Raw genomic sequence first — 24666 nt, 5'->3', positions numbered from 1 at the left:
TCCCGGCCATATTCGAGTGTCAGTGCTCCGCATTGCGCATTAGGCATTTCACTATGTAGGCCAATCGAGACAACTTATTGTTTATTTGAGCCGTTCAAATATAATCATGTGGCGTTTGCTTATTTATCATTCCTCTCCAACCCTCTTCTTCATTGATCATGTCGCCCTCCAGTCGAGTACATCCTCCTGCATGCCTCATTTGAACATTCCGCCGAGTATCATCGCATGTACCCACCCTAGTCCTCTTTCAATAGATATCTGGACCCCGAGATGAAATCGAGAGGGAACAAGTGGGGGCACGTGATACCTAAGGCGGATTCAAAATTTTGAACCGGTGATCATAGCATCCGCAAATCATATATAAAGGGTATTCAATGTTCGTTTCGTTTTTGAACGTACAATATACTCCCTCCTATCCTTTCTAGTTTACATATAAGTTTTATGTGTAGTCAAAGTATATCTACTTTGATCAAAAAGGTATCAACATTCAACAACGCCCAATCAATATTGTTAGATTCATATGTACTCCTAGATTTGTACTCGAGATGGTTTCCAATTTGACTATTGACAAGATTAATAGTACATGAGATGTATAATGTGAACATTATATCATTGGAAACTCCTTTCACATACGAATTTGACCGTATGCTTTGTGTAAGTTGCATGTCATATATTATTACTCTAAAATTTGGTTAAAGTTAGCCTCGAAAAACGCATTAGACCATGTATGCTTTGTGTAAGTTGCATGTCATATATTATTACTCTAACATTTGCGTAAGTTGCATGTCATATATTATTACTCTAACATTTGGTCAAACTAGTATAGTGGAAGTGGATCCTCTGACGTAGGTATCCCTGCCTTACCCTCCCTTTCGGTCACTTACTGGCAGACCCCATGCTTGCTAGGCCCCGCATGTCAGTTACTCAATGGGTTCGGCCACGTCAGGGGATCCTCATCCGTATATACTCCCTCTGTTTTTATTTACTCTGCATAAAATGGAGGGAGTGGTGGTATAATAAATGACGCGGGCAGGGGAGGGGGAGGGACGTCGGTTTGCTCTCAACTACGGTCCCACAAGCAAGCGAAAATGCAAGACGAAGCGTGTTCATTCGATGAGCGACGTGGAGGGTCCAGCGTGACGGGCTGCAACGCGAACGCGACAAGAGCGATGTACAGTCAAAACTGATTGACTGGTCGTCACCGAAACCACTATTCACACCAGAACCTTCGCTGCTCGGCCTACGCCAGCCACTACCCTAAAACCACACCAAATCTCCAGCCCATCCCCCCACCTTTCGATCCCCTAGCACGCATCAAGCGTCCCCTAGTTCGCCGGAAAGCCATGGTGCGCCGCAAGATCACTTACTACAAGATGCTGACGCCGGAGCGCCGCGCAGAAATCGCGGCGGCGGTCGGCGCCACAGACCTCCGTTCCCAAGCTCGCTTTGCGACGGGCCAATCCCCGAGTTCTATAGAGCCAAGATATGAGGAGGAGGAAGCCGATCCAATGTTCATGGCGGAGGTCGCGGCGCAGAAGGCCCCCGATGGGTATGAGACGATGGATGTCGACTTCGTGCCGGCGTCCGAGTCCCCCATGGTGCAGGTGGACCAGCGGTTCAACATGGCGATACTAAAGGAGGACCGGGAGGCAGAGGCTCAACTCGACGCGGAGCGCGCGCATGCCGCTGCCATCGAGGCTCTCCTGCAGGCGGAACCGGATGTCATGGATGTGAACCGGCGGCGGAGGCTCAACTTGAGGCAGAGCGAGCGGATGCCGCTGCCATCGAGGCCCTCCTGCAGGCGGGAACGGACGTCCTGGACTTGAACCGGGCGGTAGAGGCTCGACTCGACGCAGAGCGCGCGGATGCCGCTCTCATCGACGCCCTCCTGTAGGCGGAACCGTACATCCTGGACTTGAACCGGGCGGCGGAGGCTCGACTCGACGTGGAGCACACGGATGCCGCTGCCATCGAGGCCCTCCTGCAGGCGGAACTGGACGTCCTCGACTTGAACCGGGCTGTGCTCTCGTTCGTGCAGAGCGCCCGCATGCTCCGCTTGAGCGAGTAGCTGGAGGCACATGTCAGCAGCGATGGCTAGTTCGCACCGGCAGCCAAAGACGACGAGGTCGTCTCTTTTCGCGAGCAGTGATAGTTTTTCTTTATGTTGTTGTTTTTATGGATCTTTTGCTGTGTAAAAACATATATTTGTTATGCAAGTCGCCTGACTTGGGCCAGTCTACCATTTCAGGCGGTTGGATGAATATTCTACGTCTCCTAACCCTTCTTTCCTTCTTCCTCACCTCTACTTCTTCCCCAACAGACCACCGCACGGGCCGTACGAATACTCCCCAACATGCGGTTGGATAAACATACTCTATGAACGAAAATTATGTGTCAGCGATAGGATGGCTGAGTTTGGTGTGTTCACATGCGACAGCACGTGTCAGTGAGGGTGTGTTCCCTTGGTTGGGTTTGCGGCGTGCAGGAGCGACCGTGTGAGGGTGCGGTGCGACCGCGGCGTGTAGGAGTGACCGTGTGAGGGTGCGGTGCGACCGCGATAGCTGTGCGCAAGTGTACCTCCTTCTCATTTTGAAAACTTTAGGCAAGCTTGGAAAAAATGTGTGGCGAAGTTTGGCAATGCAAGGCCTAGACCCAAACAGGATAAGTACGTACGTACTAGGAGTACTAGTGTTAAAAAAGAAAGGTTGGGTTTTCCTTCACGGGATTTAATCAATACAAATCCTCGTTTCACGTGTCAATTAATGCGTATTTTTTTCTCCAAAGACCAAAGAGCTAACCATCTCACTCCTCATCGCTTGATTAATGCAGCGCCATGCAAACCAACCTTCTCACTTCCGCATGCATGCAGGGGATATTAATGTCCTTGGTTGCTAACCCCATCAGTTTTGCCTCGATTAGTGTTAGTGTCCCTTTGCAAATTGTAATTTTTATATACTGGCCTTGTGTACAAAAAAATGGAGGTAGTAACTATATTTGACTTCCTTCCCCATTGCGGTGATGTCGACGATATTTTTTTTGGTGGTTTGGCAAAGTGCGTTCGACGGAGAACACCATTGAGGGAGACCACGGTAAGTCGTTCGCAAGTGCCGCCTGCAAGCCGAGACAACCGCCTTATTTGCATCCAGGAAGTCCTTTACTAGTACTACTATAACTAATGCGGTGAGATGGCTTCTCAAAGAAGATGATGGAGAAGCGGAGTCAGCGAAGAGTGAAATGATGGTTGCTTCGCCCGTGCTTTTGTGATTTGACGCCTCACTGCTTTGTGATTTGTGATAGAAGGGACAGGGGAGTAGACTCTGTGCTCTATACTGTACTACATGCGTCCAAGCATGGGAGAAAGAGGAGAGACGTTGCATTTTTCTATTCCTTCAATCAATCAATCAGGGAGCTTCAGCTCCATCTTTTTGGCTTTGGCAACACCGTCCACAATGGTTCCCACGATGCCAAAAGCTATTTTCACATTTTGCTACACATTGTGGATGCCCTTAACCGTACCACTTGGTTTTGCTCCTGTGTGCTATCTATACAAATCTCAATTATATTGGTCTAAAAAATTATAGAATCGAGATTAGTAAAAAGGAGGTGATTTTGCCGCGTGGATGGCAGGGGAGGTTTCTTATTTGACCGATGCTACATCCACGTAATGGTTTACGTAAAGTTATGAACTGATGTGATGTGGGACTATTTGATTGGATTAAAGGAGAGGATTAGGCCCACCCCACTTGAAAATCAGGGGGGCATATATAGATTAGATGGAAAGTATACGTAGCAGCTACATAGCCCTTTGTAAGTCTAGGATTAGGCTTCTTATTTTCTGAGGACGTTGTCCTGGCGGTTTGCTAACATGCGGTCCCACGTGTCAGTGCTTTACCAAGACGATCTGCGTCCCACATGAGGCAGAAGAACGACAGAAGCAACATGTGGTTAAGTTGAAGAAGATGAGGGAGAAGCGGATTCAGCAACGAGTGAAATGATGGTTGCTTCGTCCCTCCAACTTAACTGCGGGAAAGGTGCAGCTTTGTGATTTGACGCCTCATTGCTCATTAATACGCCGGTGCCATGACTGGGGTGCTTCACCCCGGCTGCTCTGCACTGTATTCCGGTATGGCACGTGGACCCGGTAGCTTGATGTCCCACATGTCGGCAAAAGGGACTAGAAGATTTATGAAAGCGAGCGCTCCACTCTTACGACGGAGGAGTAGACGACATGATGGCCTAGTGAACTGTCACTTGTACTGTATAGTACTATAGTTTTGTTGTTTCGCACGATCCATCGATACAAACCTGATTAAACAGGAAAGGGCGGGATTTTTCCCGCGCGGTAGATGATACTGGCCATACATTTCAAATGCAATTTTAATGTATGCAAACTGAATAATTATAAGTAACAATATGATATCTAGTAAAACTAAAAACACATATGATTTATTGTGTTAGAGTGTAGTAGTAGTGTTGTATTGCATAGTTGTTAGATGTAACATGCGAGAACATGTAGAGATGTAGTTTTGGAGGGCCTACAGAGAGAAAAGCGTAAGACGGTCACCGAACTTCAGAATAAGCTGATTACGGTCACTATATACGTTTTGCGGTGATTATACGGTCACTTGCTCACAGCTCAGCATCGGATTGCACTCTGTTGACCGGCCAAATAGTCTGCGTGGCGCCATGTTGACTAGTTAAATTGACCACGTTCGTTGTGGGTCCCACATGTCAGTTCACATAGGCAAAAGGTCAGATAAACACAAATTTACGCAGGCGCGACAAGGCTCCAACCCGTGCGCGGGAATCACCTGGTTGTGTATGTGTCTGTCAGGGCCTGATGTGTGTGCATGCACGTGTAGGTTGAGCACTTGAGCGTGAGAGTGTGTGTTGGTCGTGTGGTGTACTGGTGTGTGTGCATGCATGCATGCGTGTGTGCGTGTGAGTGTTGCGTGTGTGGCTGCGTGTGTACATGTGAGTGTTGCATGCGTGCGTGGGTGCATGTGTTTGTGTGAGTGTTGCATGGATGCAGTTCGTGTGCATGCGTGCATGTGTGTATAATCACCACACCAGCTCCTGTGTGTTAAAACAGACGGCTCAGCATACCAATACAAGGCCACCTTGTCCGCTGTGCCCGCGGTCATGACTTCGAACCACCGTCCAAATATTTTTTTGTCGTTTGTTTTCATTCTTACTAGCAAGATGCCCGTGCGTTGCATGTAACATCAAGATGCATTTGTATGACTTGTTTATCTTGTGAGAGAAAAGGATGAACGAGGGAAGGCCTTATTTGCGAATGTGGAGAGGTGTGTGGGTACCTTTTTGCAAAATTGCCATAGTTTCTTTCCTATTCGTCAGATATAAATCGGACGGCCTATATTGCAGGATGGCAGGCACACCATCATCACCAACTCTATTTTTTATAAGAGTGTATTTTATGTATTTTATAAGAGTGTAGATGTAGAGTAGATACAAGTCGACAGGTGGGCACAATGGTAGTGAGATAATGTGATGCAACACTAGAGGTGCCACGTGGAGCGTTTAACTGGTCAACTAGTCATGTCATGAGCAAATACAGAGTTGTACGGTGAGCCCGTGATTGCATAATAACCACTAAATGTAAATGGTGACCGTAATGAGTGGATTCTGAAGTCCAATGTACGTATCGTGCTTTCACTTCAAATACCATGATCGTCATTGCATATATCGTGAGAGAAAGATGAAACATGCGTGCATTTTCTAGGGGCTTACTTTTAGAGGACCTGGAGATAGTTTTGTGTGCATACGTGAAAGGGGCGTACAGGGGGGGGTATGCGATGGAGAGAGAGATGCTCTTCGTTTCTCTTTATTATGACTAACTTTGTATATAGTATAAAAATATACAAATTCATAGTGCGGAATAAATATCATTGTGGGCACCATGCAATGCAAATTAGCGTTCGTACTCCTCCATATAACTTTGTAATGCTGTATATATGTAGAAACTCTAAAATAATTTTTTGGCCACACTTTATTCAAAAGGAATGTTGTATGCAAAATAAACGTGAAGAGAGGGCTTTCTAGATCAATGGGGTACGTGATGTAACATGTGTGAATGTGTAGTTGATGCATTTGGCGGGGCCTAGAGAGGTATGTGTGTGTATTACGTATTCGAGAGAGGCATCGATAGAGGGGCCGACGGGGGGGGGGGGGGGGGGGGGGGGGGGGGGGGGGGGGGGGGGGGGCGTGGGAGAGATAGCACGAGAAATGAGAGTGGTCTAGAGAGAGAGAGACGAATATGACGTCACGACAAGAGATTCCATTCCCTTGAGTGTGTATATGCAAGGGGGGAGGGAATAGAGGCACCAGGAGAAATTTTCTGTGTGTGTGGTGTTTGTGTTGGTATGTGTGGGTGTGAGAAGATAATGAGACGTGGGGGCAGAGGGTGTGTCACCGCGTGAGGTCCGGTGGGTCGAGGTGAGGCCCTTCATTCTGTTCCGTCATGTGCCACATTGGTCGGCCCGTGATGCATTTAGGAAGACCCATGGATGACTAGTCGTACAAGACAAAGATAGCAGAATTGTGAAGGACTCTGTGTCCACTGACAAAGCCGGCTAGGATTTGTAACCCTAGGTTCTCGGACTAAGGTAACCCCTTTATCTCTGATATTACTATTCATCCAACCTAACTTTAAGGGGCATCCTACAGAATGCTCTGCTAGAATCATACTCATCGATTAGGAAGAGAGGTGTGAGACAATGCGTGAGAGATAGGCGTAAAGATAATGTGCGTACATGAGACACGTAGGCAGGTCCATGTATATAGAAAGGGTCGATGAGGATTGTGCGTGTGTATGTTTGCGAGAGGAAGAGTGCTTGTGATAAAGGTTAGTGAAAACAGTTGTAAATGGTTACGAGAGGGAGGGAGGGTTATATCTAGAGCATGTGTGCAAGAAAGACACCTCGGGAGAGAGTGTGTGAGCATGTGTGAGAGACCACCGATGGAGAGTGAAACTACACGTAAAAGACTTCTCTACACATTGATTAAAGATATAAATTGTATCCAAATATTAGGATGGGATCATGATATTTGCAATTCGCGTAAGGAGCGGTCATTGATCCATCAGACATCTAGATTCTATCGAATTTGAGCATGTCTATGTTGTTATTCGACACAATTAATCCACATAGTTAGTATTTTGAACTCCAGACAATGCATCGCTTTAGCAATCGAATATAAACGTGAGTATAGTTCATGTTGTGTGTGTAAAGCACATTATACATACGAAAGTTACACAATGGACATTATAAATAGCTACTACCTATGAACTAGCATACATTTGAATTCCACTTAAGGTGGTTTAAAAAAATCGAATTAAACATGAAGTCCATTCAATTATTTGAATTTGATATCATGGCATTTGTAAACCATACCTAAATTATGGGGGCACCAATCTTTGCTCTGATTTTGTACATAATAGCATATGTAGTCGTGTACAAAATAGATTCAAATTTAGCTCCTCCATTCCAAAATAATCATAGTTATAGGATTTTCAAGTGTAAAAATTTCAAAAAGAAGCGGATAATTTAATGAGGTTTTCAAACATACAAGGTCAAATATAACGTTGTATATTTAGGTCAATCCTCATAGTTCAAGAGTACTCTAAACGTGAATGCTTGTGTTTCAAAATTTCGAACGAAGCGCCAAAAGAGCCTCTACTCGCCCGAAACCGCGTGAGATCAATGTTTGGTAGTACAAGGAAATTACTTTTCTAATAACTCCGACCCGTGAAACCTACCGGCCCGACGTCCAAAGGTCTAAACCGGGGTAGGTTTGTACCTTCATCTAGACGCCACGCAACCGCATCCAAAAAACATTCATACACAATGGCCGCCTAAGCACACATGCGCGCGGCCGAAATCGCTCCTGCCCACTATTTGGGACACCTAGGATTACCATCCTACCCCCAACCCGCAGTAGGTCCGAAATTTAAGAGGGGGGCAAAGTTTGTACTTTCCCCAAATTTCAAACAAGCGCGTCCCATTTCTGTTAAAAAAAGCCAAAAACAAGCGCGTCCCAGTCCGAAACATGGTTCCCCCCACCCGTCCAATTCCCCATTCGTACTCTGTGGGCGCCAAAACTACCTCTCCACCAGCCACGAAACCCCGGCGTCCTCCGTCCGCCACCCCATCCCACCCATCAACCGCCGCCCTCCTCCATCACGCCAGAGCCGATACCCCGACGTCGTCGTCCACCGCAAGCTCAACCTCAACGCCCTCCATGGCTAGTAGTTGAAGCCGAGGCCGAGCCGCCCGTACCCGAGCCAGTTCAACCACGCCGTCCTGCGCCTCACCGCTGCCGATCCAACTTCACCACCCTCCACCGCACCGGAGCTGTTCATGCTACACCGTCCTTCGCCGCCTTGGATCTGCTTCCCCTCCACCGGCATACGGCCATGGCAACACAGTCAACAATTTGGCCATGGGTTCATCCAAGCCTGCACCCTCCAGAACATCAGTTTCCCTGGTAAAAAGAAGAAAATCGGCGCGACTTGTGGAGGTGACCACACCGGCAACCAAAAAGGTACTCCTCTTCCCTTATTCGTGCAAATCTTACGTCTCTGCTTGCACGATATTCATCCCACAGAAGACACTAGTTGACCGCTTCTTCTTGATACTAGATGTTCCTAGTAACTCGCGATGCACAAGGTTTCTCCTCATATACTATTTCACCTTAGCTAGAGGTCCGTCACCCTCCTGAATTTCAATTTATGGCCACTTGATTCCCAATTAATGGAAGCATTCCCAGGCGTAACAGGCGCTAGTACGCCTATTACGCCGGGGAAGCAGCGCTTGGTGTTTATCTTAGGGGCGTGTGCGGCCTAGAGCTACTGGCGCCCGATCTGGAGGTCGGCCGGGATTAAAGGGATGGCCTAGGGGCGCTGCCAAGCACGGCGGTGGTGTGAGGTCGATGGGAGGGCGGGGCGGCGGAGGCAGGGGTCTGGGCCGGTGGTCGCTGGCGGTTCGAGAAAGATCGTCAACAGTGACTGGCAGGAGGTAGACGAAGGCCATCTAGCCGTTCCTTATAGATCGGACAGTTCATTAAAAAAATCGACTGACCTATTTATTTTCAGTCGACTGTTATCTTAGATATGATCACATGTGCTGGTGTGCTGGAGGAGTACCTGCATTTCCTGTTCTCATATATTACAAAATCATACAGAGTAGAATCTAATTTTGTTTGCCATGCAATGTTGTAGAGCTATCATATGTCTCCTGTCATTTATTTTTCAGCCACCTGCTATCTGCTACTTTTACAATGCACTAGTTCTGCACACACTTCACCCTTACTCTCACTGTTGTGTTTTTATGCAAGGGTATTTCAGACTCTGCTGCCATGAGAGAAGCCAAAAAGAAAAGAGAGAAGTCGCTCCAGTTTGGTGTGCGGCTAGGCAAGACACGTTTCAACGCTTTAAAGGGTGTAGTGTTAGCAGATGGAGACGGGGAACGTAGCTCTGGAGTTGATGACCTTGCTCGCAATGAACCACCACCCCAGGTGCTTGCTTTAACTTCGCGGTGTCATATGCGGTTGCATGTTCCATATGCTGTCTAGCTTGTATTCGAAAGGCCGAAGTCGGTAAGATAAGGAAAGATATTTTTTTACATGAACCACCATCCCGTGAGCACCAGAAGACAAATAGCTAGTCAGGGCACTGGCCGAGCCAGTGACAAGCCCAGCAAAGATAGGCATCACCTGGAAGCCAACTAAAAAGCTGCGATGGTGGCGAAGCAGCCCGCCTCCCACCAGGCTCTCAGGTCCTAGATGATCATGCTCACCACTCCATCCGGATGTCTAGCTTGTATTGCTTCCAATTTGGTTAAATTGCATCTGCTTAGCTTACACATTATACCTTTGAATATGACATACCTTTCTGTTTTTGGTACATACTAGTACATCTGTGTATTAACCATGTTCTTACATCAAACTAATGTTCTTGTGTATCCCTCATCAATCACTTATGACGAGGCAGGCAGACAAGGGGACTACTCCTCATTTTAAAGAATGCAGCGTCAGCCTCCCGACATGATTCTCAAGAAACAGAAATGCTAGATGAAGATAGTGAACATAGCTCTGTAGTTGATTACAACATTTCCCCTACACTAGCATCGTAGGTGCTTGCTCTAACTTGGCAGCGTGATATGTGGTTGCATGTTGCATATGGTGTCTAGATTGTAATTCTTCCAATCTGGTTAAACTGCATGTGCTAGTCTGCTTAGCTTATACATTATACCTGTTAATGTGACATGCCTTCCTGTATTTAGTACATAGTACATCTGTCTATTAAGCATGTCTTTACATAAAACTATTGTTTTTTTGTATCCCGCATCAATCAACATGACGAGACACCTTTAGTATATGCAGTGCGATATTAGTTGCATCTTTCATATGATTTATAGCATGCGCTGCTTCTAATTTGTTGAAATTCCATTTATGATGGGACGCTTTTAACTTGGCAGAGTCATATTGGTTGCATCTTTCATGTGGTGTCTAGCTTGCATTGCTTCTTATTTGCTGGAATGGTTTCTGCTTAGTTTACACAAACAGTTGTGAACATGCCATGCCGTCCTGTTTTTTGTACATATTCCATCCTGGTATCATGTGTTTACCTTACATCAAAGTAGTGATTGTCAGTATCATGCATGAATGAGTTCTGAAGAGAGAATTTTATTGCTTTTTCTTGTCGGTTTTACTTGACAATTCAAAATCAATAAAGTGGAAGGAAGTTAGCAAGGCAGCGGATAAAGGTGCTCCTTCCGAACAGAGGGCCTCTACAGTTTCTACTCCTCCACACCCCCAAGATGATTTCCAAGACAACACATGCATAGACACTCAACAAAGCTGTGTTTATGATGAGCACATCTCCCCTAGTGCAGCATCACCGGTGCTCCCTCTAACTTGGCACTGTTATATGTGGTTGCATGTTATGTGTGATGTCTAGCTTGTATTGCTTCTAATTTTGTTGAATTCCATCTGCTTACTTTACACATTATACTTGAATAAGACACATGTTCCTATTTCTAGAACATACAATATCTGTCTATCACACCATGTTCTTACATCAAATTACTACTGTTGTGTAACCTGCAACAGTCACTTATCATAAGACACGTTTGACTTCGGAGTGTGATATAGGTTACATCTCACATTCTTTTCTAGCTTGTATTACTAATTTGTTGAAATGGCACTTATGACAAGACAGTTCTAACTTGGTAGAGTGATATTCGTTGCATCTTTCATATGGTGTCTAGCTTTCATTGCTTCTAATTTGTTGAAATGCCTTCTCCTTAGTTTACACATCATAAGATGTGAATATGCAATGACACTAATGACGAGAGACCTCTAACATGGTAGTGTGATGTTGTTTGCATCTTGCATATGATTTATTTCTTGTACTGCTTCACATTTTTTTAAACGCCATTTATGATGAGACACTGTTAACTTGGCAGAGTGATATTTGTAGCATCTTTCATATGGTGTCTACCTTCCATTGCATTGCTTCTAATTTGGTGAAATGTCTTCTTCTTAGTTTACACATCATAGTTCTGGTTATCTCTTCCGTCCTGTTTTTCATACATATTACATCCTCCTATCATGTGGTTGTCTAACATCAAAGTTTAGTTCGTCTACATCACGCATCAATTTGTTCTGAAGAACTAAATTGTTATTCGTTTTTCTTGTCGGCTTGACTTAACATGGCACAGAGAAAGAGGAAGAAACACAGAATGGCAGGGAATGAGAAGCAGATGAATCCTGCAGATTCTGTTGGTACTGATGGTGCAATAGAAGGTCAAAGTCCAGCAGAAAATTCTATAAACACGACATCCCATGCTACACGAGTTGCAAAAAAAGACAAACAGAAACAAATAGCTGCCACCAAACAAGCAGAGACAACCCTAGTTCTTGCAACACCTACCACAGTACTACCAGCTGCACGACGTACTCGTGCGTCAACTGAGCTAGCAGCACGTTCCCAAGCTCCCTTGCCACCTGACACTACTTCCCAAGCACTCTTGACACAAGACGAGTTGGCAATATCAAATGAACCTTGTGAGCTTCAACAGCAAGAAGGTAGTTGCTGGAGTCAAGTTACAGTTGCATGCTTCTTTATATGTAGTCCCACAGTTTGATGTACACTAACACTTCCTATGTTTGTTGTTGGACTAGCACCTAGGCACAAGAGGAAACAAACATCAGGGATAATGCTCGATAGGTTAACTAAATCTAGAGTAGGAAGAATGGAGATCCGTTTTGAGGCAGGTTTAAAAAGGCCGCGTGATGCTACAGAGTCAGCCAAGTTAATATCAGAGGCAACGGTTGCTGTTAGGTGTCATGTACGTATCCTCCCAACATGGATTCAGTATAGGAATGACAAAGACGAAACCCAGTTCAACATCTTCCTCGACCATTTATCTGTAAGTATGGTTATGTATGGAAACTAGTAATATCGTCTTGCTCTGTCCAATACTTTCTAGGTTGCTGATAATGAGACTCCCATAATTTTCAACAGATGAGGTTCAAGTTGGATAGCCAAGATGATGCAACCAGACAAGCTTGCACCCATGTTTTCAAGTCTGCTCTGCGACAGTATCGGTATAACTTGAGGAAAACTCACTTTGAAGGCAAGGCTAACAGTGAACTTGCCCAAACATCTCTAGTGGTAAATATATCTGATGAAGACTGGAGAGGCCTCGTTAAACACTGGTCCGATCCGAAGTATCAGGTACATTATATATATGTCATCAGATCACATGTTGAAGTCCTATTTACGCATGTGCCACACAAATCTATCTTCTTGTAGGTGAACTGTTCAAAGAACAAGGCCAATCGTACGAAAGTGAAATTCCAACAGACGACAGGATCTCGTAGCTATATTGCACACTGTGAGGCTCTTGTAATTAGCTGTTGTTTCACCCTTTTCGCTGTACCATATTATCAGATCTATATTGACTTGTTCCAAATGCAGAGGAAAGCCCGCAAGGACCAAAAAGTACCTGAACCAAATGTTGTGGAAATCTTCAAGGAATGTCACACCAGCAAGAAGAAGGGCATGACTACACCAGTCAAAGCCACGGTTGTAAGTCCTTAATCCTCATGCCTTTTAACTACTACTTACTCTGACTTGTGCCTTGAACTGCATGGTTTGCATCCAATGTCTATTACTCTTTTCAATTTTATACACAATTGTCTTAGCGTATCATTGCACCTTACAAGGTCTAAAAGAGAGGAGTGATGTTCCTTTGATCTTGACCCGTAATCTAGTTCCATGCTGGACTTGCCCACACAATGTTACAATTGCCTGTTTGTCTGTTCTCAGTTGTTTTGTGATATGAATGACGTCATACTATGCTTATCGTAATATAAACTTCGTCTCTTTATCTTTAGCCCTCAATACAATATGAAGAAATAGACAATACATTAGCGATGGTACATGGTCATATGTTTGGAACCTGGTTTTATTATGTACTTTGCAATAAAATACAACTAATATTTTACATGGGTTCACCAGAATAAGTTCTGTAGGTAGACCAAAGCTATTTTTTTTGGTTTTGCTGCCTCCTTAATATCTTCTGTTCTGGTACTACTAATGTAAAACGTCAACTTTTCAGCGAGCTATGGAAAAAATGGTGGAACCGCCACCTTCTGAAGGTGGTGAGGCAACTATAACCGCAATGTCAGCTCTTGCTACAGTGGGTTAGTACCTGTCCACTAACAGTGCCAAAAGCACGTTCCTGCGTAATACTGGGTTGGTTGTTAAGGCAATAGCGTCCAAACTGCCTCATGGTCAAGATATGCAAGCTCAAAGCAATGTTGTATCTGCGCTCCAGACACAAGTCCATTCCCTAACAGAGACCCTTTGTGAAACAAGGAGAAACATTGCTCAATGTCGTCAAGATATGCATGGTTTTGAAACTGGACTATCAGACATTTGCTATGTTGTTCAGGAGCCTAGGGGAAATGAAGGCGAGGGTTATGGTGCTCCATCGGACAATACAGCATGAAAACGTAACAGTCAGGTCAAATGAACTGAGCTTCTGAACTTCTGGTGGTGCATTTATCTACTAGACTGTTAAGTTTTATGCCAACCTTCCTTTTGTTATATAGTTGTAATTTGTTTTGGTGCGATACAAAATTTATTCTTAACGTGCAGCCACCACCTGATGAAAACAGCAAGCCATTTTTGTATAGTGTAGGGTGTTCCCTATATTTGCACCGGTGGCGATCTTTGATGCCGAGTGGATGTAATCTGTGCAATCGCCTTAATAGCCTAGCATTAGTTTCGGCCTTATTTATTTCCTAGTCTTCTTTTTCCCTGGTTTGCTAGTGGCCGCAACTACCATGGGCCATATATGGGCCGTAGGATCCATGGGTCTCCTACGGGCCGTCGATAAATGGGCATGTAATCGGTGGGCCTCGGGCCGTCAGATAAATGGGTCTACATGGGCCATAATCGGGCGTAATTGGTATCGGCCCAGCATGGTAATAGGCCGTTAACAAGCCGTAGGATAGCAAAGGCTTGATTCTGTCACAGGCATAACGGGTCGTTAATGGGCCAGAATATAGGACGGGCTGGAAACGGCGCAACGGGTTAACAGGCCAGAAATGGGCCGACTCTTGCCATGGGCCAAATTTGGCCCATTAGGGTAACAGGACAGTAACGGGCCGACTCTTGCCATGGGCCGAATTTGGCCCATTAGTGGAACAAGCCAGTAACGGGCCGACTCTTGCCATGGGCCAAATTTGGCCCATTAGGGGAACAAGCCAGTAACGGGCCGGAAGTAATCGAGGGCCGAAAAGGAGCCCAAGAACGTATGGGCCGTCAATAGGCCGAAAGCTAACACGGGCTAGAAACGGCCCATGTAAATCACAGGCCGTTAATGGGTATAAAGAAAATTACTGTTCATTATGGGCTAGAGTCACCGTGGGCCTTTACCTGGGCCGGCCTATTATGGCACACGAAAATCTTGTGGGCCTTTACCTGGGCCGACCCATTATAGCCCGCGAAATCTTGTGGGCCTTTAGCTGGGCCAGCCCATTATGGTCCGCAAAATCTTGTGGGCCTTTAGCTGGGCCGGCCCATTATGGTCCGCAAAATCTTGTGGGCCTTTAGTTGGGCCGGCCCATTTAAACTTGTTGGGCCGTGCCACGTGTCGACGTATCATAGGCGCCTTCTGTCCAGTGAGTGGATGACATCTGTCCTGACGATGAGCCGACATGTGTTTCCTCTAGCCAATGATGATTTTACACGTGCAAAATCCCCATTGGTCGGGGCCGTTAACGGGTTATCGGATCCAAAACCCGACCCGATAGCTTAACGGCGTTCCCTTACGGTGGATGCCACGTGTCGGTCACCCTTGACTAAAGCACTTCTGTGACGCGCGATCTATCGTCATGGAAGTGGACACTTCCGTGATGATAATTTTGGTAATGTCATGGAACACTTCTATGACAGCACAGGTATGACTATCTTGATTCTGTCATAAATTTGTCATGGATGTACATGCATGACAAAAAAAGCGACCTACTGTGACAAACACGTATCATCACGGAAGTGTATTTTTTTGTAGTGGGAGGACATGTTGAGAGCTTGTGCGTTAGATTATGGATCTAGTTGGGAAGATAATTTACCCTGCGCAGAGTTCTCATACAACAAAAGTTATCAGGCTAGTTTGAAGATGGTCCCTTTCGAAGCTTTGTATGGAAGAAGGTGTAGGACACCATTGATGTGGGATGAAGTTGGAGACCGTCAGTTGTTTGGACCCGATTTAATTAAGGAGTCTGAAGAGAAGGTTAAGTTGATTCATGATAGACTGAAGGTAGCTCAGTCCAGGCAGAAGAGTTATGCCGATACTAAATGCAAGGAGGTAGTCTACGAAATCGGAGATAGAGCATATCTTCGTGTGTCACCGCTCCGAGGAGTTAAACGATTTGGAGTTAAAGGAAAATTGGCCCCGAGATTTGTAGGACCATACCGAGTTTTGGAACGTATGGGAGAGGTGGCCTACAAGTTGGAGTTACCCGAAGGATTGTCAGGAGTTCATGATGTGTTTCACGTTTCCCAGTTGAAGAAGTGCCATGCAGAGATGGCCGATATTCCTTTGAGAGACACAGCGCCCCTGGAAGTGATTCAGTTGGACAGTGACCTAACCTACGAGGAGAAACCTGTCAAGATTCTCGAGTTGGCCAGCCGAGTTACACGCAACAAGGTTATCAAGTTTTGCAAAGTTCAGTGGAGCCACCATACCGAGGAGGAAGCCACCTGGGAGAGAGAAGAAGACATATGGAAAGACCACCCACACCTATTTTCTAGCCAACTCGAATCTCGAGGGCGAGATTCATCTTAAGGGGGGTAGGTTTGTAACATCCCAATTTTCAATTTGCATGTTATACATAGGTCATCATATGCATATCATATTTTATTTGCAATTTTGGTTGTGATCAAAGAAACCATCCGCAACTCAAGGACCCAATGAGAGAGTTGGAGGTTTCACAAATTTTCATATTCAAATTTTCTTCAAATTTGAAAAGAGGATCAATTTGGTTTTAATATTTTTCTCCCCAATTATTTCCTATAATAAAGGAAATAAATGAGAGAAGATAAAATGACTTCTTCAACAAGAGAGAAATATTGGAGAAGAAATTTTAAAATCAAATCATTATTTTTATTTGTATTTTATTTGCTATTTTATTTGAATTAGAAAAAATATGCATTTTTGAAAATTGCATCTTAGGCCAGAAAAATGTTCATCTTGTCCTAAATATTAGGTTTGGACAGTGAAAATTATTTCTAGTATTTTTAGATTTTTCTTATATTTTAGTAGGATTTTTCTTCGGGCAAAATTGATTAAAAAAATCTTTTCGGACCGAACTGGGCTGAAGGCCCAGCCCACCCGCTCGTGCCGTCGCCTTCCCCGTGCACCGCCGTGCCCAAGCCGGACTCCGGCAAGGAGTCCGAGCCGCCGCCATCCGACCCCCTGCCCAAGTCGGCCTTGCCCCCCTTTAAAAGGCCCAGGCCCCCTCTCCTCAACCCGCCGCCATCGCGGCCCGCCTCCCCAAGCCGAGCCGCGCTGCTGCCACCCGCCACTGCTGCCGCGCCGCGCTGCCGCCCACGCCGCCGCCTCACCACCCCGCGCTGCCACCGCTGCCCCGCACCGCCACCCCACGCCGTGAGCCGCCGCCGACGCCGACGCCGCTGCCCCGCCTTGCTGGAACCTATCGCCGTCACCGCCGGGTTTTTTTTCAGGAACCGGTATAACCGCCGAACTCAACCCGGTTTTTTAGGTTTTCTCGATTTATTCAGTTTATTCCGTTTAGATCGGTTTTTAATGTAGGGTTCATTAATTAACTAATGTTCACCCGATTAGATCTATTAATGAACGAATTTGTTCGTTTAGTTCTGTTAGCGAACATTCCTTTCGTTAGATTTTTCTTTTTATGCTTACTTTTCGGCCAGGGACCTATCCACAAATACTTTTATCATAGATTAGTCCCTGATCTTCAAATACTCATTACTTTTTGATCGTTTGTCCAAATCCAGTGAAACCAACGCCAGAGTCTTCGGATTGTTCCCCTCCCTCCATATAATCAACTTGAACATGGTTTTGACAATCTAAAATTTTGGTTTCAAACAAATTTGAATTCGAACTTCTTTTGATTGTAGTTTGAGTTTCGTAGCTCTGATTCGATTGTTTTTTTTGCAAATCGAAGCTCTTCAGTTGAACTTTCAGTTCGAATATTTTCTCTTGAGTTTTACCCTTGCATCTTATGCTTGAGTGCTTATGTATGATATTGTTTGTTCACGATAGAGTTTTCAGAGTGCGAGGCTTGCTACTACAAATCGCTAGGGTTTTCAGATTGTCAGCAAGGCACGTAACACTTTGATCATACCCCTTATTACCCAGTTTTTATGCATTAGTTTCAACCCTCAAACATTGCATGAGTAGGATCTATTAACATGTGGGTTTTCAGGAAGTAGTTGATGAGGTAGAACCTATTGTCTTTTATTTCAAACCCTGGGTGTTCTACGTTATGCTTATATTGCTATGCTATGCTCGTAGACGTGGATTGGTTTGAGTGTGTTCATGAAAGCTGTGAGATATTATTGTTAACTAAGGTTTAACTTAAGGTGGCTACTTTAATACACCTCTAGGTGGATTGGTTGGGGCACCTTGGAGCACCCAGTGGTCGTCCGGGCACCTAGAGTAATCCAGTGTTGTCCTAGGATATCCCGGGGTACCCGTGTGATCATCCTATGGTTTGCCACCCAGGCTCAAAGGGATCATAATATTAGTCATGCTAGAAACTTCCGTGTGTAGCCACAAGCCATTATGGGCTCTGGCATAGTTGAGTAAGTTGTGGGAATCCTTTCCATGATGGGCTAGCGGATGTAGGGGATTGTAGGTGTACCGGCCTATCTATCAAGGGGACCTCTTCGGAAAGACTGTGTCTGGATCATCCGTTTCTCAAAAATCATGTAGTGCGAGAAATCCAATGGAGGAGATCGAGTCTTGTGGGGAAAAGTGCGCAAACCTCTGCAGAGTGTATAAACTAATCGTGGTTAGCCGTGTCCCCGGTTATGGACATCTTGAGTATGTGGTACTTGAATCACTATGTTGATCTCATCACTTTGCTTAATTAACTTGTTGGGTTACAACTATTATTTTGGGATTGAGTTGGAGGAACTTTCTCAATACTTTTCAACCAACTTTGTAGGTAAATAAAATATATTTCTTTGTTGTAGAGAAAAACTAGCTTTATGCAAATGATAACCATAGAGCCTCCACCAGCCATATATGCATGTAGTTATAGCTGTTATTTGTTCATTGCTCTATAGTGTTATCTTGCCAGCATATTCCATGTGCTGACCTACACATGCTTCAACGTATTATGTTGCAGAGTTTTCTGACGAAGAGTAAGGTGCACTAGGTCGTTGTCGTGCACTCAGCTATGCCGTTGGAGTTGATGGACTCATTTACCTTCGAAGCTTCCGCTGTTATCTTATTTAGATGGCCTTCGGCCATAATATTGTAATAAGTACTCTCTTTGAGATATTCAATGTAATAAGTGTGTGATTGCACTCTATTATAAATCCTCGAGTACTGTGTGTGTCAGCATTACCTATCCAGGGATGACACTTATACATAGAGATTTGACCATATAAGGTCGGATCGCTACAAAGAGTGTGTCTACATACCCTCGTAGACCAAAAATGGAAGCGTTTGGTAATGCGGTTGATGTAGTCAAACGTCTTTGCGATCCAACCGATCAAGTACCGAACGCACGACACTTCCGCGATCTACACATGTTCAGATCGGTGACGTCCCTCGTACTCTTGATCCAGTTGAGGCTAAGGGTGAGTTCCATCAGCACGACAGCGTGTTGACGGTGATGATGAAGTTACCGACGCAGGGCTTCACCTAAGCACTACGACAATATGACCGAGGTGTAAAACTGTGGAGGGTGGCACCGCACACGGCTAAAGATCAACTTGTGTGTCTATGGGTTGCCCCCTCCCCATATATAAAGGAGGGGTGGAGGAGGCCGGTCGGTCACAAGGGGCGCGGCAAAGGGGGGTAATCCTACTCCTAGTAGGAGTAGGTTTCCCCTTTTCCTAGTCCTATTAGGAGAAGAAGTAAGGGGAGGAAGAAGAGAACGAAAGGGGGCCCCGGCCCCCTAGCCCTAGTCCCATTCGGTTTGGGATAGGGGGGGCCTCACCTTGGCCTGCCTCCTCTCTTCCACCACTAGGCCCATAAGGCCCAATAACTTCCCGGAGGGGGTTCCGGTAAACCCCGGTACTCCGAAACTTATCCGGAACGACCCGAACCAGTCCGGTGTCTGAATGTAACCTTCCAATATATGAATCTTTATGTCTAGACCATTTGGAGACTCATCATCATGTACGCGATCTCATCCGGGACTCCGAACAACCTTCGGTACATCAAATCACATAACTCATAATACATATCGTCATCAAACGTTAAGCGTGCGGACCCTACAGGTTCGAGAACTATGTAGACATGACCGAGACACATCTCTAGTCAATAAACAATAGCGGAACCTGGATGCTCATATTGGTTCCTACATATTCTACGAAGATCTTTATCGGTCAAACCGCACAACAACATGCGTTGTCCCCTTTGTCATCGGTATGTTACTTACCCGAGATTCGATCGCCGGTATTATCATACCTAGTTCAATCTAATTATGGGCAAGTCTCTTTAATCGTTCTGTAATGCATCATCCCGCAACTAACTCATTAGTCACATTGCTTGCAAGGCTTATAGTGATGTGCATTACCGAGAGGGCCCAGAAATACCTCTCTGACAATCGGAGTGACAATTCCTAATCTCGATCTATGCCAACTCAACAAACACCATCGGAGACACCTGTAGAGCATCTTTATAATCACCCGGTTACGTTGTGAGTTTGATAGCACACTAAGTGTTCCTCCGGTATTAGGGAGTTGCATAATCTCATAGTCATAGGAACATGTATAAGTCATGAATAAAGCAGTAGCAATAAACTAAACGATCATAGTGCTAAGCTAACGGATGGGTCTTGTCCATCACATCATTCTCTAATGATGTGATCCCGTTCATCAAATGACAACACATGTCTATGGCTAGGAAACTTAATCATATTTGATTAACGAGCTAGTCAAGTAGAGGCATACTAGGGACACTCTGTTTGTCTATGTATTCACACATGTACTAAGTTTCCGGTTAATACAATTCTAGCATGAATAATAAACATTTTATCATGATATAAGGAAATATAAATAACAACTTTATTATTGCCTCTAGGGCATCTTTCCTTCATCAAACACGGTTCACATTTTAGTTCCGTGTGCGATGCAGGGCATAAGGTTCAGTTCAATTACCTATTTGCGATGAGGAGGAACAAAAGAAACGGGCAGCCAGATGAAGGTGTGTGCGATATACAACATATGGTTCACTCGGATGAACTGTTTGTGATTAGGCAACACAAAAGATACGGTTAGCCAGATCAAGGTGTGTGCAATATACGACATGTGGTTCACTCGGATGAACTGTTTTTGTTGAGACAAGAGAATAGAAATGGTTCAATATAACAAGATGTGTGTGATATGCGGCAAACAGGTCTGTAATCAGAAATGTGTGCGAGGACCGATAATAACCTAGAAGGTTGCTGCTAATAAGACGTGTGTGTTGTGCAATGGGATGGCATACAGAACAAAAACATATATATATACATACATACATACACACTTATAAGGACATGATTGCATAACCAAATTAAACATCCACTTACATAGGTGGCTACTACAACCATGTCATTTGCACACACCAAAGTAAACTATTACATGCATAATTACATAGGTGGCTACTACACACATGACATTTCCACACACCAATAAAGTCAACTATATATTACATGCATGATTAACTAGCATAGATGATCATCTGATCATCATCTACTTCTTGTGATGCTTGCTCTGCTTGTGGCTCAATCCGGGCTCTTTGATTTGGGTAACGAGGCACTTCCTCGTGTCAACTATCCGCCTGTGCATCTCGTAGCATGTGTACACGCTCTTGGCCGCGAACCTGAGGTGAGGTTCATCCAGTTGCCGCATCCAGGCCCTATGCCAGGATACGTGACTTGTTCTCTGGGCATCCCGCTTCATCTTTTCATAGTAGGGGTCGATGATGGTCGAGGCGAGTTCGACCAGGGAGTCCTTCTTCGTGCTGCTCCAGACCCTATAGTGGTCACAAATTTCGACAAGGTTCTTGCAGGCCAAGCTCGTTAAATTGAGCGCTTTTAAATTGTCGGTGGTTTCCACCATGGAGAACTTGTAGTTGGTGCAGTTGACAAACCTGTTGAAACGGTCTCAAGGCTCGGTGGCCATGCAGTAGTGGTAGATGAGGACATGATGGCGCACACACAACTGGGTGACGGCAACCTTCTGATCTATGCCGGGATGACCGGCGGTGTACTGGAGGTCGATGCCGACCACCTTGTACTTGTCTCGAGCAAGCAACTACTCAACGCTGTTGATGTAGTCATCCACCACGGCCGGGTCGATGGTGTACACCACCGAGAGATCCATCTCCCTCGCGTGGGTCTTCACTCTATGCTCACCGAACTCCATTGGAGTGTCGCTAGACATCCCCTCTCCATGTGTCATCGTGGGTGTGCTTGTTGTGTTGTGGGGCATGATCGAAAGGTTGAAGAGACTAAGGTTATAATGGTCGTGGGAACTAAAGGGGAAGCTGGACGACCAGGAATATCGGCAGGCCCTGATGGCAGTTCTAATTTGCAGCGCGTAACTCCGTCGCACCGCACGTAACTGCAATGCGTGGCAACATGCGCGGTGCAACCGCATGCATGTGGCCCCCCCGACGTGATCATGCGCATGCCCAACCGCTGGCAGAGCGCGCGCGGAGGGACGCGAGCAGAGTGCTCCGCGGTCGCCTCAATGGCGAGCAACTATATATGCATATAGCAGTTGAACATGCAAGGAAAGGTTGTCCACAAGCCGAGTGCACCGACGGATGCGAGCAGAGCACGCCGCGGCACCTAACAGTAAGCACAGCGCGCTGCGGCGCCTAACAGCGAGCAGAGCTTGCTAAGGGACGCGAGCAGAGGCCGACACAGGATATGTGGCAAATAAGATGAACTATGCGAGCGATGTCAGAGACATCAAGCACGAATCGGATTAGAGTTGCGTGTGCGATACGTGGCATACAGTTGATCCATCTGAGCTATTTGTGATGGAATAAGCCATGTGTGTTGCGGGCAAACGCTTGCTGATATATAACCTTAAATTTAACCAAAAAAGTGTTAATGCATGTTACAAAAATTGTATAACTGGAAACTATGTTCAAATACGAATCCAACGATATAATCTTTGGTGACATGCATTCGTATTTTATTAGATAAATCCTACTTATAAACTAGGACGGGGGGGGGGTATAGTAGGTAATTAAATCGCAAACATTTTTTTGTATTAACCGTATGTGTATGTGTCCTTTCGTCCTCCTCTCACACGTCTTGTCACCCCGCTGCCGCAGACGGCTTACAGCGCAAGCTTGCGCAGCGCGCCGTGGTGTTCTTTTGGCCAAACGGTGGCTCGAAGTGGCGCCAATGAATTGTTGGTGAGCCCGTTCCTGTGCAACCTTGCAGATTCCCGCGCAAGCTTCCCGCCCAACTCGGTGAAATCCCCCAAAATCCCAATGCTGAAAAATAGAAACTTTTACGCTCACGAAAACAATTCTAGTTTTTAATAGAAGAGTGTTATTGAGTTGATTATTTTTGCAGAAGATTAATATACAAATTTCTTAGGTTGTCCTAGTTTTTCAGAATTTTTGGAGTAGCAGAAGTATGGTTTGAGTGCAGATTACTACAGATTGTTTTGTTTTTGACGGATTCTGTTTTCAATGCATAGTTTGCTTGTTTCTAGTTTCTATGGCTTATATTGCTCAATATAAATTGTAGAAATGATATGATCACTACTGCAGGATGCTGCTAATGCGACAATTCAATCAGAGACCCTTCGAGAAACTGTGTGCGATGCCATAATCATAAACGGTGATGTATGAAAACCGTCAGAAATGTGTAAAACGTTTGCGATGACGGATGCATCAAACACGGTTCAGGTTTTAGTTGCGTGTGTAATGAAGGGCATATGGTTCAGTTCAATGAACTGTTTGCGTTGAGGAGGAACAAAACAGATGGGCAGCCAGATGGAGGCGTGTGCGATACACAACATACGGTTCACTCGGATGAACTGTTTGTGATTAGGCAACACAAAAGAAACGGTCAGCCAGATCAAAGGTGTGTGCGATATATGGCATGCGGTTCACTCGGATGAACTGTTTGCGTTGACACAAGAGAACAAAAATGGCTCAACTTAACAAGATGTGTGTGATACGCGGCAAACAGGTCTGTAATTAGAAATGTGTCTGAAGACCGATAAGAACACAGACGATTGCTGCTAATAAGACGTGTGTGTTGTGTGATGGGATTGCATACAGAACAACAACATAGGTAGCTACTTATAAGTACATGCTTGCATAACCAAATTAAACATCCACTTACATAGGTAGCTACTACAACCATGGCATTTGCACACACCAAAGCAAACTATTACATGCATAATTATATAGGTGGCTACTACACACATGATATTTCCGCACACACCAATAAAGTAAACTATATATTACATGCATGATTAACTAACATAAACGATCATCTGATCATCATCTACTTGTTGTGCCGCTTGCTCTTCTTGTGGCTCGATCCGGGCTCGTCGATTTGGGTAACGAGGCACTTCCTCATGTCAATGATCCGCCTGTGCATCTCGTAGCATGTGTACACGCTCTTGGCCGCGAAGCTGAGGTGAGGTTCATCCAGTTGCCGCATCTAGGCCTTGTGCCAGGATACGAGACTTGTTCTCTGGGCATCCTGCTTCATCTTTTCATAGTAGGGGTCGATGATGGCTAAGGCGAGTTCGACCAGGGAGTCCTGCTTCGTGCTGCCCTAGACCCTGTAGTGGTCACGGATTTCGATAAGGTTCTTGCAGGCCAAGCCCGTAACAATGAGCGCTTTTATATCGTCTTTGGTATCCACCATGGCAAACTTGTAGTCGGT

This window comes from Triticum urartu, chromosome 5, assembly GCF_003073215.2.
Source record: "Triticum urartu cultivar G1812 chromosome 5, Tu2.1, whole genome shotgun sequence".
NCBI classification, from domain to species: Eukaryota; Viridiplantae; Streptophyta; class Magnoliopsida; order Poales; family Poaceae; genus Triticum; species Triticum urartu.
The sequence above is the reverse complement of the archived record's forward strand: the minus strand, read 5'-3'. Positions refer to the sequence as shown.